General features: G+C 39.4%; 1 protein-coding gene across 1 annotated transcript in view; it reads right to left on the bottom strand.

Annotated features, from left to right (window-relative positions):
* LOC108140374 (serine-rich adhesin for platelets) overlaps nt 1-10,852 on the bottom strand; it is a 51,164-nt gene extending 40,312 nt beyond the window's left edge. Inside the window, exon 1 of the mRNA XM_041709201.1 lies at nt 10,693-10,852. The gene's annotated coding sequence lies outside the window, so the exon portion shown is untranslated. The remainder of the gene's footprint in view (nt 1-10,692) is intronic.
* Nucleotides 10,853-13,178: the final 2,326 nt, after the last annotated feature.

A 13,178-nucleotide genomic window follows, 5' to 3' on the forward strand; every position in this document is an offset into this window, starting at 1 on the left:
GCCTGTAAAGTCTGTGCGTGTGTGAACATGCGCCAAAAGCCAAAAATTATTACCCCCAGTAAAGAAGATTTTTGACCAAAATAAATTTCGAATGCAAAACTATTTAATAAGCATCAGACTGACCGACCATAAATAAATAACAGCATGAAAAGTGTGTGCTTAAATACAGTGAATATTATATATACCAAATTGCTTGAATTATTTTCATGCTATTTAGTTTTCTGCAAATCTTTTAAACACATTGTATTAATAGTTTTGTCGAGAAAATTGAAGTTAAGATTTAAAACCAAAAAAAAAACAAATTATTGCTAATCAAGTAAAAAAGGCTCATAGCTTTGTTTTTGGGATAATATAATTTTTTGTTAGGAAAACACCCACTGTAACTCCACAATTAATTTGCTTTAGATTTGGGATGTTGTGCTTTAAGTTAAAGCTTTTAATTGCTTTGTTTTTGCAAGCATGAGTTATAACATAGCGGAGAACAAAAAAAAAACAAAGCCTAAAAGGAAGTGTCAGTGGGCTGTTGCTACTCCGATGTCTGCTCAACTAAACCAGCCAACAACAAGCTGTTTGTTATGCCCATCCACCGCCCTAACTCTTCAATCCATTTCCCTCTTCTGGCCATCTACAGTTGACCAAGATGTGTAGAAGAACTGAACTGAGAAAAAAGGCAAGCCGTTTGGCTAGTTTTTACCTATATATGTATGTATATGTAACTTAATTGACAGAATAATTTATCTGGTAAAGCACGTTCACCATGAAGATTCAAGAATTTTTTTTTTTGATTTCTTGAATTTTTTTATATATAGGTGTTTAATTATTTCATAATAATATCCATTTGACCCTACTAATTGCTTTCATTACCGTTATCTTCACCTACATAATAATAGAGGATTATTATTTAAAGTAAAAACATGATTAATTTCCAGAGCCTAGTTATACATGGGTTTTTCTCAGTGCATTGCTGCACTTTCGGTTGTAATGAATACGGTCTCGTTGGATTTTTGGCGTGGTTTGGGATGCGGGGCAGACGACTTATTTATGCTTACCAGAGTGAGCTCGTTCGTCTGCCTATGTCCAGATGTCCGACTGATTTGCATCTTTTGTGCATGCATCCAGACACACACACACATACACACATTCTCATGGCACACACACAGATACACACTCACACCAGTTGAAGGAGCAGCAATTATTGCATTTATGAAATTCAGCTACTTTTGCTGCAGCAGCTACTTCACAAATATTCGCCGACTTTAGTATGTGCCTTTTGAATACAGAACCCTCTTTTTCCTGCTCTTATACGCTTTCATGGGGCATCACATATTTCATTTCATTTTGAAACTCGATATTGCGACATCATACACAGTCTTATTTCTCTGTGGGTTTTGTTGAAATTTCAAATATTGTAATGTGTATATGTGAACTTATATTTAATATGTCAACTGAGTACTTTACGCCGGTATTTATATCAAATGGGAAAGGATTGAAAAATTGAAATCTTGCGATCGGAAAGGGCATGTAAAAGGAGTGCCCTTTCTGGGTGTTGTTAAATTTTGGGATTGCGAGTCGCTTGGGGAGTCCCCTCCGCCACATGCAGCAATGGCAATTATCATTGGCCAACTCCCCGCAGAAAGCCCCAATCCGCTTCGAAAACCCGAACCCCAATCCGAGTCCGAGCGCGATTCCGACTGCTCCATTCCCATTGCTGGCAGGCCCATTCAGTTTGCGGCTTGGTCTTGTGGCAGACGACCCCGGACCCCTGACCCGCACTTTTCCCTCTGGCGGAGCGGCCCTTGGCCGGGGTCATAATTTCTGAAATGTTTTGACTTGCATTCGCCTTTTATGCTGATTTACTGGCTGTTGTGGTTTTGTGACAAATCTGTTTTGCTCACTTCTGATGTGATTCCCATTCTTTTGCAGCCAAAGCAGCCCTCGACAATCTCGGCCTCATTCCTCCCACTCGATGTGCGGCTTAAATCTGCCAAAAAGTTTTATTTCAAGCAATTTAGTTTTGCATTTGTTTGACTTGGCTGCTTAATTTGCATACATGTTTTTGGGCCTTTACGGTGGCGGTTGGCGGGTGAAGAGAATTGTGTAAGGGCGGAACGATTTAGGCCCAGTCATTAGGCATAAATCAGTGTCTGTGGAACTCATTAAATCACGCGGCCAGCAATGGAGGGGGCGTGGCCCATGGGTCTAGGCTCAAAAACGCCTCCTAGGATGTATATCTTTTTTCTGGTTTATTATGGTTTCAGGACCATTCCCTTTGATCTCTGACTTGGGCGAGTTTTAACTGATGCATTAAGCAAAACAAAAGATACACAGTAAAAAAGAGTAATAGATTTAAATTAACATTTTAAAAGATGTTGGTAATTATTGTATTTATCAAATAGGTTTTTTAGCATTAAAACACTATAAAAATTCATAAATCAAAAAGAAACAAAATGTATGCAATTAGGGAAGATCATCTTAGTCCTTTGGTATACAAGTTAAACACATTAACACTTTTCCATGGCTTTATATATGTTTTTCTTAGTATGGAGTTCTTCTTGAGTCTCCGACAGCATCGGCATTTAATTCAATTTAAGCCATCCACACCTGATGCTGGCCGGACAATAAAAACCTTAGCAAATCGCTTTGGTCCCTGCTTATTTATTGGCCAGGCTTTAATGATGATGACGGACTTTGAGTTGGACTTAAGGAGGGGAGAATAACAATGCAACGATGCCCTGTCCCGAGGGCATCACGTAGACCATTCCAGGCGCTCCTCAAGGTCGTATTTGCCCGTCTGCCGTTGCAATCTCATCGCGGTCATAATAAATTTATGCAGGTACAGCCTCACTCCCTTGGGCTCTTCGGTTCTTCGGTTATTCAGTTTTCCAGTTTTTCAGTTTACCGGCTCTGAAGAAGTTATAAAAGCCAATGCCTGTGTGTGAGATGGGTGTTAATGCCGGCAAATTGCCGGCGGGTAATTGTGGTTGTCGGTAATTGTGTCCATGTGGTCTATTAGTTGTCTCGGCCGGTTTCCCTTTCCACCATTTCGTTTGGCTACAATGTGGCTCATTTGTGCTGCAAACGAGGTTGCAATTTTGTTACCATTTTCAGGAACCGGGGACAAATCATGGCCAAAGGGCAGAAGTAATTGGTTGCCAGGCTCAGCACCCCAAAACTCCAACCCCCCTGGTGTAGTCATAATTGCGGTTTGGTTAAGGCGAGGCACTGGTCTTTGCATTTTAAGCCCTTAAGTATTTCCACATCGTTAACTCCGAATTACTCTGGCATAGGATATATTGAGTGGTCAGAAAGAGCCTGCTTCTTCGGTTATTTTCGGTGCTATCTATTTTTCTTGTGGCTTCCATTCCAACGCAGATTTAATGGCATATTTTATACCGGCTCTGCTCTGCTCTGCTCAATCCTTTCATGTCATGGTTGAGGTTTTTTGTGTAATGAAACCGCAATTTTATGACCCATGGTCCTGCATATTCTTGGGCGATTTAAAGCGCTTTTAAATTCCATAGTTTTGCATTGATTTCTCTTTTATATGATTTCCAACTGGCTGTCCCAGTCTTTTGCTCCCTTTTCTTTTATTTTGCCTCGCCCTTTATGGGATATATTTTTTAATAACATTTTTTACTGACCATATATGGGTGTTACAGAGTGTGTGTGCGTTTGTGGAAAATCGGAATTTGTGGCATCTGCGGCCTTGTGTCCTTTCACCCACCCAGTGGGTGCGTTTTATTATGTCAACATTGGGCCATTGTTCATTGGGAGCTCACTGGGATCATCATGGTGGGATTTTGGGATGAGGATGTGAGTCCCCAATTCTGTGTTTTTCTGCTATTTTTGTGAATGTTCCAGGATTTTGGCTTTGATATATTTGTTAGTCTGACCATAAGCTTTGTGTAATAAAATTGTTGCATTTTGAGCCCGTAATTGTTCGTAGGTGATTGAGTGCATTTTGATGAGCCCGATATGGTGTCATTGCTTAATCAATTTAAATAAAAAAATATACTTCTAAATATTCCCCAAATCCAATTTCCTTTTCTTTTATTTATACTCGTACTCATCATGCCGGAAATTAGAAGGTGAAATCTTTTAAATCTGTGTGTACTTGGGTCCCAAGCGATCCATTTCGGTGGTCACTCCCGTCGGTGGAGATGCATAAATCGAAATGGAGCTGTGACAGAACAGAAATCAAGCTTATCGGCCGACTGCCAAAATCTCCATTACCACCTGAGTCACGCCCCCTTTTTAGGCTTGGCAAAAAGTAACAAACAAACAAATGCCAGAATCAAGTAACTTAAATGTCATGCTAAGGGAGAACATGACCAAATTTGTTGTATGTAAGAGATTAAACTCTTCTTCAATCTTTGTGCACAGAGAAGAAAACTGTTGTGGAAATTAAGACTTTCGGAAGTTAAATTAAGAAGATTTGAACAACAATCTATCAAACAACAAATTAAAAAATTTAACATTTACGCAGTGGTATTTTGGTAAAAAATAAGTGTACTCAATTTGTTTAATGTGGCTACTTTTATTTTAAAGGGCTATAGCTCTGTAAAAAGTGCAAACAATGTAATTACACCCAATTTTTTTCTCAAAACATTTCTACGATAAAACATTCCACTCTTCCTGACTTTAGTTGTCCCTTTTTATCCCCGGTGTAGTCGTGCGGATGCGGCCAAGTCCTGGCCCAGGCCAACTGCCAACTGGCATTGGCACCGACTCTCTACCGCCTCCGCCCAAATGAAATTGAAGAAAATTGCATTTGCACGAGAGACAATTTCGAAACAATTGCAAAACTGTTTGACATGCCGCCTCCATCTCTTAGTTGCCAGATTCCGCCTGATTCTGCCCGATTCCCAACCTGTGCGATGCTGCCAAACAGTTTAGCAGGTAATGCCTTATATCGATATCGCTCCAGAGACAGAGGTAGCTCTGGAAAAGCTGTAGGACGGAGCATCGAGGACAGAGGACGGAGGCAGGATGACTAGGCAGGCAGTTTGATGCAGTTAAGTTGACTATTGACTGCCGGGCGGGGCCAAAGTCCCGGGTCCGGCTCAAAAACTTGAGGTTGGGTGGTGATATCACGTCAGTTGCAGGCTACTCTGCCGCCAGCCACCGGACTCGTTCGTCGATAGTTTTTGGCACATTTCAGGCAGCTGAAGCTAAAGCCAATGCCAAAGCTAAAGCAGAAGGCATTTTGGCCTTTTTGTCCTCGACTTCCGCTTCCGCTTCATCTAGCCCATCCACCTGCCCTTCCGTCCAAGGCCTTCCGATCCATGTCCATGGGCATTGGCTATAATTTAGTTAAAGACAAAACGTCGCTGTGTCTGCAAAATCGAACATGATGCCAATGGGCCAATATTCGCTCCGCCAATGGTAGCTTGCAGTTCGTGTGTGTTTTGGCCAGTCCATTTTCGGGAGACCCACTGAAATTGGTATTGGTATCTGCATAAAGACAGGCACCGAAAATGGGACTTAGACGCCAGCTACAGCTGCAACTGGGAATATGTGAGTGTCGGCATTGCACACTGCTCAAAAATCATGCATTTAAAATTCCCAAGAGGAAAACTCAACTTATACCTAATAATAAATCCTCAAAAAGTAACTTAGTCCTAAAGTGCGAAAGTATCGAGTTTTAAAATAATTAAGAAGTCTTAACAAAGTTATTCCATTAAAAATGAAAAAAACCGATAGATTTGATAAGATATTATGAATGCAGTATTTTCAAAATGATTTTACCCGTTGGCTTGCATACTTTTGCACAGTTGTTAGCTAATCTAAGAGCACTTTCATGACTTAAAACTTAATTTTTTGTCAGTGTACTAGGCCAGCAAAAATGGAATGCCTGGCACGCCGGCACATTGCCTCCTGGGCAGTTGTAAAAACGACCAGTCAAGTGCATAATTACTTAATTTCCTCCTCGCTTTATTTCGGCCACACATGGCCAACGGTAGCCTCTGACCAATTCAAGATAGGGAGCCCATTTTAGCCAGCTTTGAACCTTTTCATTCGGCTAATTTTGAGTCCGACTCCACCGGGAATTTCTCGGCTCAATAGAAAACGTGTTTGTCTTTTTAGTGTCGCATTTGATGCCACACAATTTCGTAGATTTCCCCCGAGCGGAGCCACTCGACCACTGGCGGAAAACTGTAAATTTGCACAATGACAAGCCTTGAGAGGCATTTGGAAAAGGGGACCCTGCACGTAGTAACCTCACCTCACCAGCGCCCCACAATAACACAGAAATTGACAGACAAAAGCCAACGGCTTGAGCAACAACTCTTGGACACAAGGAACGCAACAAACAGGATGGGTTGGAATATGGGATGGGTATATGGGATAGCCTGGACAACCTGGAAATGGGGACCCAGAACCGTTTCCGACTTCTCCGGGGGCAACCCAAATTGTCAAAGCCAAGTTAAGACCCGTTTTCGAATAGGGGGCCACGTGTCCCGTTCATGGCTTCACACTTGTCCCTCCCTTCAGTTAGGTCCTTTGTGCTGTCAAATCGGTTCTGTTACAGTAGAGATTCCTTAAAGCGAGTTCAGAACCATACTTAAAAGTAATAATATATATTTTAAATATTTTAAATCAAATTCTGCAATTGAATTAACAAAAGTATTCTTTTTTTTATGACTTTTTAACTTTTGAACCTCTTTTCCCCGCCCTTATGGTGAACTAAATGTGGGTTTATGAATTAGAACACCTATGTATCTTTAGTTTTCCATGATAAAGAGGAATTATAAAATTAAAAAGCTTTATTGTAAGTAATGCCCAGTAAACTACAACTTTTTTATTCGTATTAGCCAAGTTCGACTGTACAAGATAAGGGCTCAAGAACATGGGCAAAACTGCGACTAAGGCCAAGACCTGGCCGAAGGTTTGTCTTGGCCTGGCCTACACCTGTTGCCAATTGTTGTCTACTGCTGGACGGGCCGGCAGTTTATGTTTATGTTTATGGCCCTGGCCGACAAGACAACCTCTGTGGGCTTCCGCCTAGCCGAAGATGTAGTGTCCACAGGATTTTGTGCATTTTGTTTACCTTTTTGCCGTTGTAACTTTTTATTTGTTTTAAATAAATTTTACACGGAAGCTTTTATGTAAATTTTATGGTAATTTGCCTGGCAGATTTGCCCGTCGCTGGTTGCATAAGTTCTTGGGCCCCGAAGCTGTTGCTCTGTAAATAGCCCGGCATAGTGGCTTGTCTACTCAGCACTCGAAGCTCTTGAAGCCACAAAGCAGATTTAAGTGTAACACTTTTTATACCGATTGTCTTTTATTTTGATTTCTCCTGGTTACTGGAAATGCTGATTCATGGGGGAAGAAATGGTCTGAGAATTACATGACCAGAAGTTTCTTTCAATCTTCGCCGAACGATCTCTTGACTTTCGCCCATTAACAAAGTGCTTACACACATACCGGTTTAAGAGATACATTTGTGCACAGAAGAAAATAGAATATCATTGGCTAATTTAAGTTCGCTCAAGCCATAATTGCCTTAAGTTAAATGTTTCAATGCTAGAATATCTTAAATTCAATGAAACCACAATGCGATATGCACTTTACAAAAAATTATCTGAAAAGATGACGTAGGGGCTTGCCTTCTGCAAACTATTTAAGAAACGTAATATTGTTTTTTTACATAAATATATTTTTTTTTCTATAATAATTTGTTATATAATAGGACGAATTTACTCCATGTTGCTGTATAAAAATATGTTTGATTGCTTGCCCCCACAAACAATACGATGGTTCAAACTGTTTTTACAAATTTTATTTTTAAAAAATTTCATAAATTGTCTAATTATATTAAGAAGTTATAATTTAGAACCTAACTTTTTTTTCAGTGTACACCTGTTGGCGTGTGTGTTTGATGATAATGGCTTCATCTAATCGATTATATCATTGAGGGAATCGCGTGCTTCGCTTTTGGATTTCAAGTTGAAGTTGAATTGTTGCTTAATTCGAGCGTTTTGTCTGTTTGTCTTACTGGTTTTACGTTTGTGTTGAGCAATTTGCTTTGCTTACTTTTATGCTGGTATGTTATTTTTTTTGTTATTTGTTTATTTGCCTTCTCGTACGCTTCGTTTGATTCTAATTGAAATTGCATCATGAGCCAGTCAAATTATGTTTTTGCCTTGGGGCAGAGAAAGTCTTACGTTGGCGGCAAATAAACAATGTGCGAAATTCGACACTTTGGGCAAATATTCCGTTCCATAGCTAAATGTATCTCCAGCTATGATATCACCCCGTTCGAACTCGGTCAATGTCTTAAAAATCACACAATGCATTTTATCGTCTTATTTAATTGCCTGGCTCCTATTGTAAGTTTCTGGTTTAAAATTTTGTTGAGGAGACTCCTGTTCATTTGCATAAAGCAAACAAAATATGCAAATTCGTTGGGCCAGAGACCCAGAAAAATAAAAGAACCTGACCTCTTGACTGGCACAAATCATGTTTACACATGAGCAGCGGCCACTTCAGGGTTCGTCCCCATTTGGCCGAGTAACCCAAAAAGTATCTCAGCCCCCATCGTGCTTATTGGCAGATAATTGACACATAAAATTAGCATAATTTCACTGAGCAAGTGAACTGGGCAGATAGCCATCGGAATGCATAATGACCGGCAAACGATATCATTTCACTTTTCTTACGCTCTTTTTTCGGATTCCTCCTCGGTTTGCCGTTCGCAAATATTATTAATATGTATATTTGTCGCCGGGCTAATGTATGGAATTTAAATTAACAAATTTTCTCAGCATTTTTGGGTCTCCTCACTGAGATTCAAATCTTTGCAGATGTTTGGACCAAACCAAAAGCTTTAGAAAGTGTGATTATAGTCTGGTTCGAGGGTTAAACTGACGTAGTTTTTCGGTTCATATATTAATAATTAATTATTTAAATAATTTAATCTATTTGGACTTGACTTAGATGAATTGAATCGTCGGGTTTTGACCACGACCACGCCCACACATAAATCGCCCGGTTGTCAGTGATGTCAAACGACAAACAATTTAATTTATGATAATCTATGCAAAACTAAAGCAGAATGCCAAGCAAATTGACAAAGTGGACATTAAAGGCCGAAAGCAAAAAGCACGGACTAGAAGTCAAGTTGAAATGCAGAGGGAAAACGTCCTTCGATTGAAATGTAATGCAAGTGTGTGAGCTTTTCTCTTTTTTTTCTCTTTATCTTTCCTTACATTTGACACTTGAGTGCGCTCTGGCTAGTATTTTCTGTTGCTGTTGATGTTGGGCAGTTTGCGCAACGAATCAAATTTAAATTTCTTGATTGTCTGCTCGAGTGGCAGGCCAAAGGCAGTAACTACTCCGAGTGGAACTGGGTAGAGAGATCCTTTTGCGACTTTGCGCATAATAATAATTTGAACAACGTGCCTGGAATTGATGACTGGTCAACGATGGTTGCTACTGTTCTTATTCTTTTTATGCACGAAAAGAAATGCAGAAAAATATCTGTAGAGCCAACCTCTTGATTTTTTAGTTCTATCATTTTATAATCAAATATAAGTATACATTTTATAGCTTAAATTCCAGTTTGGACGCCAAGGACATTTTATTATGATAGACATACTTTGTATTTAAAGACTTATAACAAAACGATTATAGTTAATAAATCAACTGAGCACTTTAAATATGTATTAATACTTTTTCTTTATTTTATTGGAAACCAAATACTTATTTTCTTAATTTTTTTTAACGGCAGTTTGATACAAAATATTTCTTTAATAAACAAGTATGCTCTGAAAATACTTTGATGGTTGTAGACACCAACTTATATCTGAATAAATCGCTACAATGTTTGTTTGGGCCTGATTGGGGTAAACCTAATCACATTTTTGACTTATTTGAAATCTAATTTTTCGTAGTGTATTTAGAAGTGTCGCACCGGGACTGAGTGACTGATGGACTTGCTCACTGACATGGCTCAGACGGGAGGAGTATTGGTTCCCCGCCTCCACTAAGCTCGTTATCTTTTCCACATTTTTACCCGGCTTGCCCCTCGATTTTTTTCAGTTTTCGCTGTCAACGCGTTCGGCGGCAATCTATGGGCTGTTAAATGGAGCAAAAAGTGTTGCCCGAACAATGGTGTCAATTAAACTTTACATTGTTACATTTAAGGCGGCTGCAGGGGAAATGGCTGAACGACCTTCAGTTTTGAATGCGTGTGCTGAAATTTCACCCTAAAAGCCGCGCTGCCCTCAATTGTTTGCCATTTTCTGAGGTTTCGCATCCGTCCTTTTTCGAGATGGTTGGTCATTTGGTTTGATGGAGGTTTGGACCACATAAAAATAGATAAATGCCAGCCGAAAAAGAGGTTCTCACTTGGAGTTCATAGAACTCCAATTTGTCTGGTTTATTTTCAGGTTTTGAGTGGGCAAGCAAATGAAATAAAATTGCCGGCCCTTGAACTTGCAAAACAATGTTCAAATAATTACAATTTATTGTTTTGTATTTTATTTATTTAATTGATTTTATTTATGCATATTTTTGTACTTTATTGCTCATAACTTTGTTAAAGGTTGACGTATATTTCAGGTTTAAATCAAGTTTATTAGCGGATTAACAAAAAAAAGTTTGTTGTATATCTCTCAGAGATATTATGGATTATCGTATATTTTAGGGGAATAGTTTGGATTTTGGATCTTTTTTTTCTACACTCACCACTTTTTTTATGGAATTATTCTTGCCTTTTTCGAGAGCTTAAATTTGTCGTTAGCACTTTGTTTGTGGGCACTGGAATTTCTGTGTCACACTTTTTCACTTTCCCGCTTAATCCTGCCGCCAGGATATAACTTTTTTAGGGGCGCTTCTTAAGTCGGCGCACGCGTAACCGAATCGGGAGAGTTTTTGCTGCAATGGTCAGTGGGGCCGGGTTCTTTTATACCCTCGTTCTGAATTTCTTCTGCCGCCGTCGCTAATGAACTTCATCATGAGGTTCCACTGCCGCTGGCGACTGCTCTGCCAGATTCTGGGCCCGGCAGAATTCGCGATCTTTTTGCTGTAATGAAAGCCAAGTTTCGCCGTCGACGTCGCAGCTCGCAGTTCGCGTTTGCGGCATAAATTGTAAGCGGTTCGCTTCATTTTAACCCACTACAAATCGCTCTTGAATCTGTGAATGGAAATCGAAGAAGCTTAGGTAAAAACTCTTTCTTCAATGGTTTTTAAATTAATTTACAAAATGTGTTTTTTTAGATGATATTCCTTACCATTTATGGTTAACATGTACGTTTCTGGGGCTTTACAAAATGTTGTGCTTAGGAAAATAACAATACTTAAAATACATTTTTAAGATTTAATTTAGCTGTAGAAAAACAGTATACAATATTACAAGAAAATTGTGTTTCTTCGTTTCTGATCTAATTCAACTTTTTGGATGATCGGATGTTAAGAAAATATTAATTCTTAATACACATTTTAAAACTTTAGACAAACAGAAACTTATTAAATTGATTTGATTGAATATAACGGATAGTTTATTTTTTTACATTGTTTACTTGTAAGCCCTTTTAATTACCGCTGCCCTCAATGGGTTAAGCGGCAGATTCTCAAGACGCCGACTTCGCAGCCGCTTTTTGTCTTTGCGAATTTTTGCCTTTGCCAGCCGCGCTCTATCTCCCTCCCTTTCGGTCGCACAAAGAAACCAGAATTTCCTACCAAAAAACGCGGCCCAAAGTACGCGGCTTCTTGTTGTTGGTCAAGCGGGCTTTTTGGCCCTGTCTTCTGCGATTGGCCAACACCCGAGGAGAGCCCACAGCTGTTTATTATTTGTTTTTCGTTTTTAGTTCGTTACTCACTTTGCGCGTTTTTTGTTTTGTTCGCTCATTTTGGTTGATTTATGCCGGAAAATATTTGTTTACTGTTTGTCAGCGGCGCATCTGGCAGAGCAACAGGTGATTCACGGGCCTTTAATTAAGTCAGAGTGCATGCGGTTCATATGTATCTGTATCCGTTAAGTAATACTCATTAACTGCAATCCCGTGGAATTCCTCACTTTCGTCGCCTCCCGAAAAAATGTTTCAATTGGCATTTTCTCAAACTCTAAGACCTGCCCGCCCACAAAATCATTTGCCATATCAGAGATGAACGTGATGGGATTCTTTCCTTCTCTGACAGAAATTGAAATCCTCTCGTCGATTTTTGTCGTAAACAGAAAGATAAAAAAATGCTTATATTTATCTGAGTGAAATTAATTCCGGGCGCTCTACGGTGAAAGCTTTTTTGCCAGAATATATATCTTGTATTGGTTTGGGTTTCTTTCCACTGAACCACTTCCGCATAAAATTTAAATTCGGCCAAGATTTGGTTTTTTTTTTGTGGCTCCCCCGCAAAATAAAAAACAAAATTTCAATATCGGTGTCAGGTTCAGTGAGGAAAATTTGGGCGGATTCAGGCTGAGTATCTTTGTATCTCAGTATCTCGGTATCTCCGTACCTGTATTGCAGGAGGATGCCTAGCACAGGTGTTGGCGCCAGCAGGCGGACAACTCGAACTTGTTTTCCTTTATTTTTTTGCTTTTCTGGCAGTTTATGCGCGCACGTGATTTGCATTCGCAAATAGCCCAGACTTGGAGTGTGCGTTTGTTTGATATACAAATGCTAAAATAATAAATTGCCTCGAATTATTGGCACTTTCGTTGTGCTGATAAAAAGAATGTGTCTTGGTAATAACAATAATAATGCGACAACGACATCAGCAACATCTTTTCCCCCGGCCGAACTGCCCAAAAGCATATCGCAACGCATCTTGTTGAGCCCCCCGCAAAGCCATAAAAATATTATTATGATTTTCAATAATCACACGCATTAAATTATCATAATGCGAGCATTTTCAATATTTCCACGCCTCGGCTGCGTAAAGAGCTCGGTTTCGCCTTGTTTGCCGCCACTGATTTTCCAATTTGGCCTGCTGAAAATTGAAAATCCACAGTCGAGGTCTGCCAACCAGCTGAGCTGGAACATTATTTTTTATGAATATTAGTTAGCAGGATTCAGTCTAATTTTCGTGGTGAAATATTTTGACGATTTCTTTATACTGCTCTGGTGCAAGGTGTAATCAACGGAATCTAATATATAAGTTTATAATTTAATTTTAATTAAATTTCTTAAGTTAAGATATTGGATGTTTTTCTGTTTTTTTTTTAATTTGCA

This window comes from Drosophila elegans, unplaced genomic scaffold (genome assembly GCF_018152505.1).
Source record: "Drosophila elegans isolate 14027-0461.03 unplaced genomic scaffold, ASM1815250v1 contig_476, whole genome shotgun sequence".
In the NCBI taxonomy this organism is placed as follows: Eukaryota; Metazoa; Arthropoda; class Insecta; order Diptera; family Drosophilidae; genus Drosophila; species Drosophila elegans.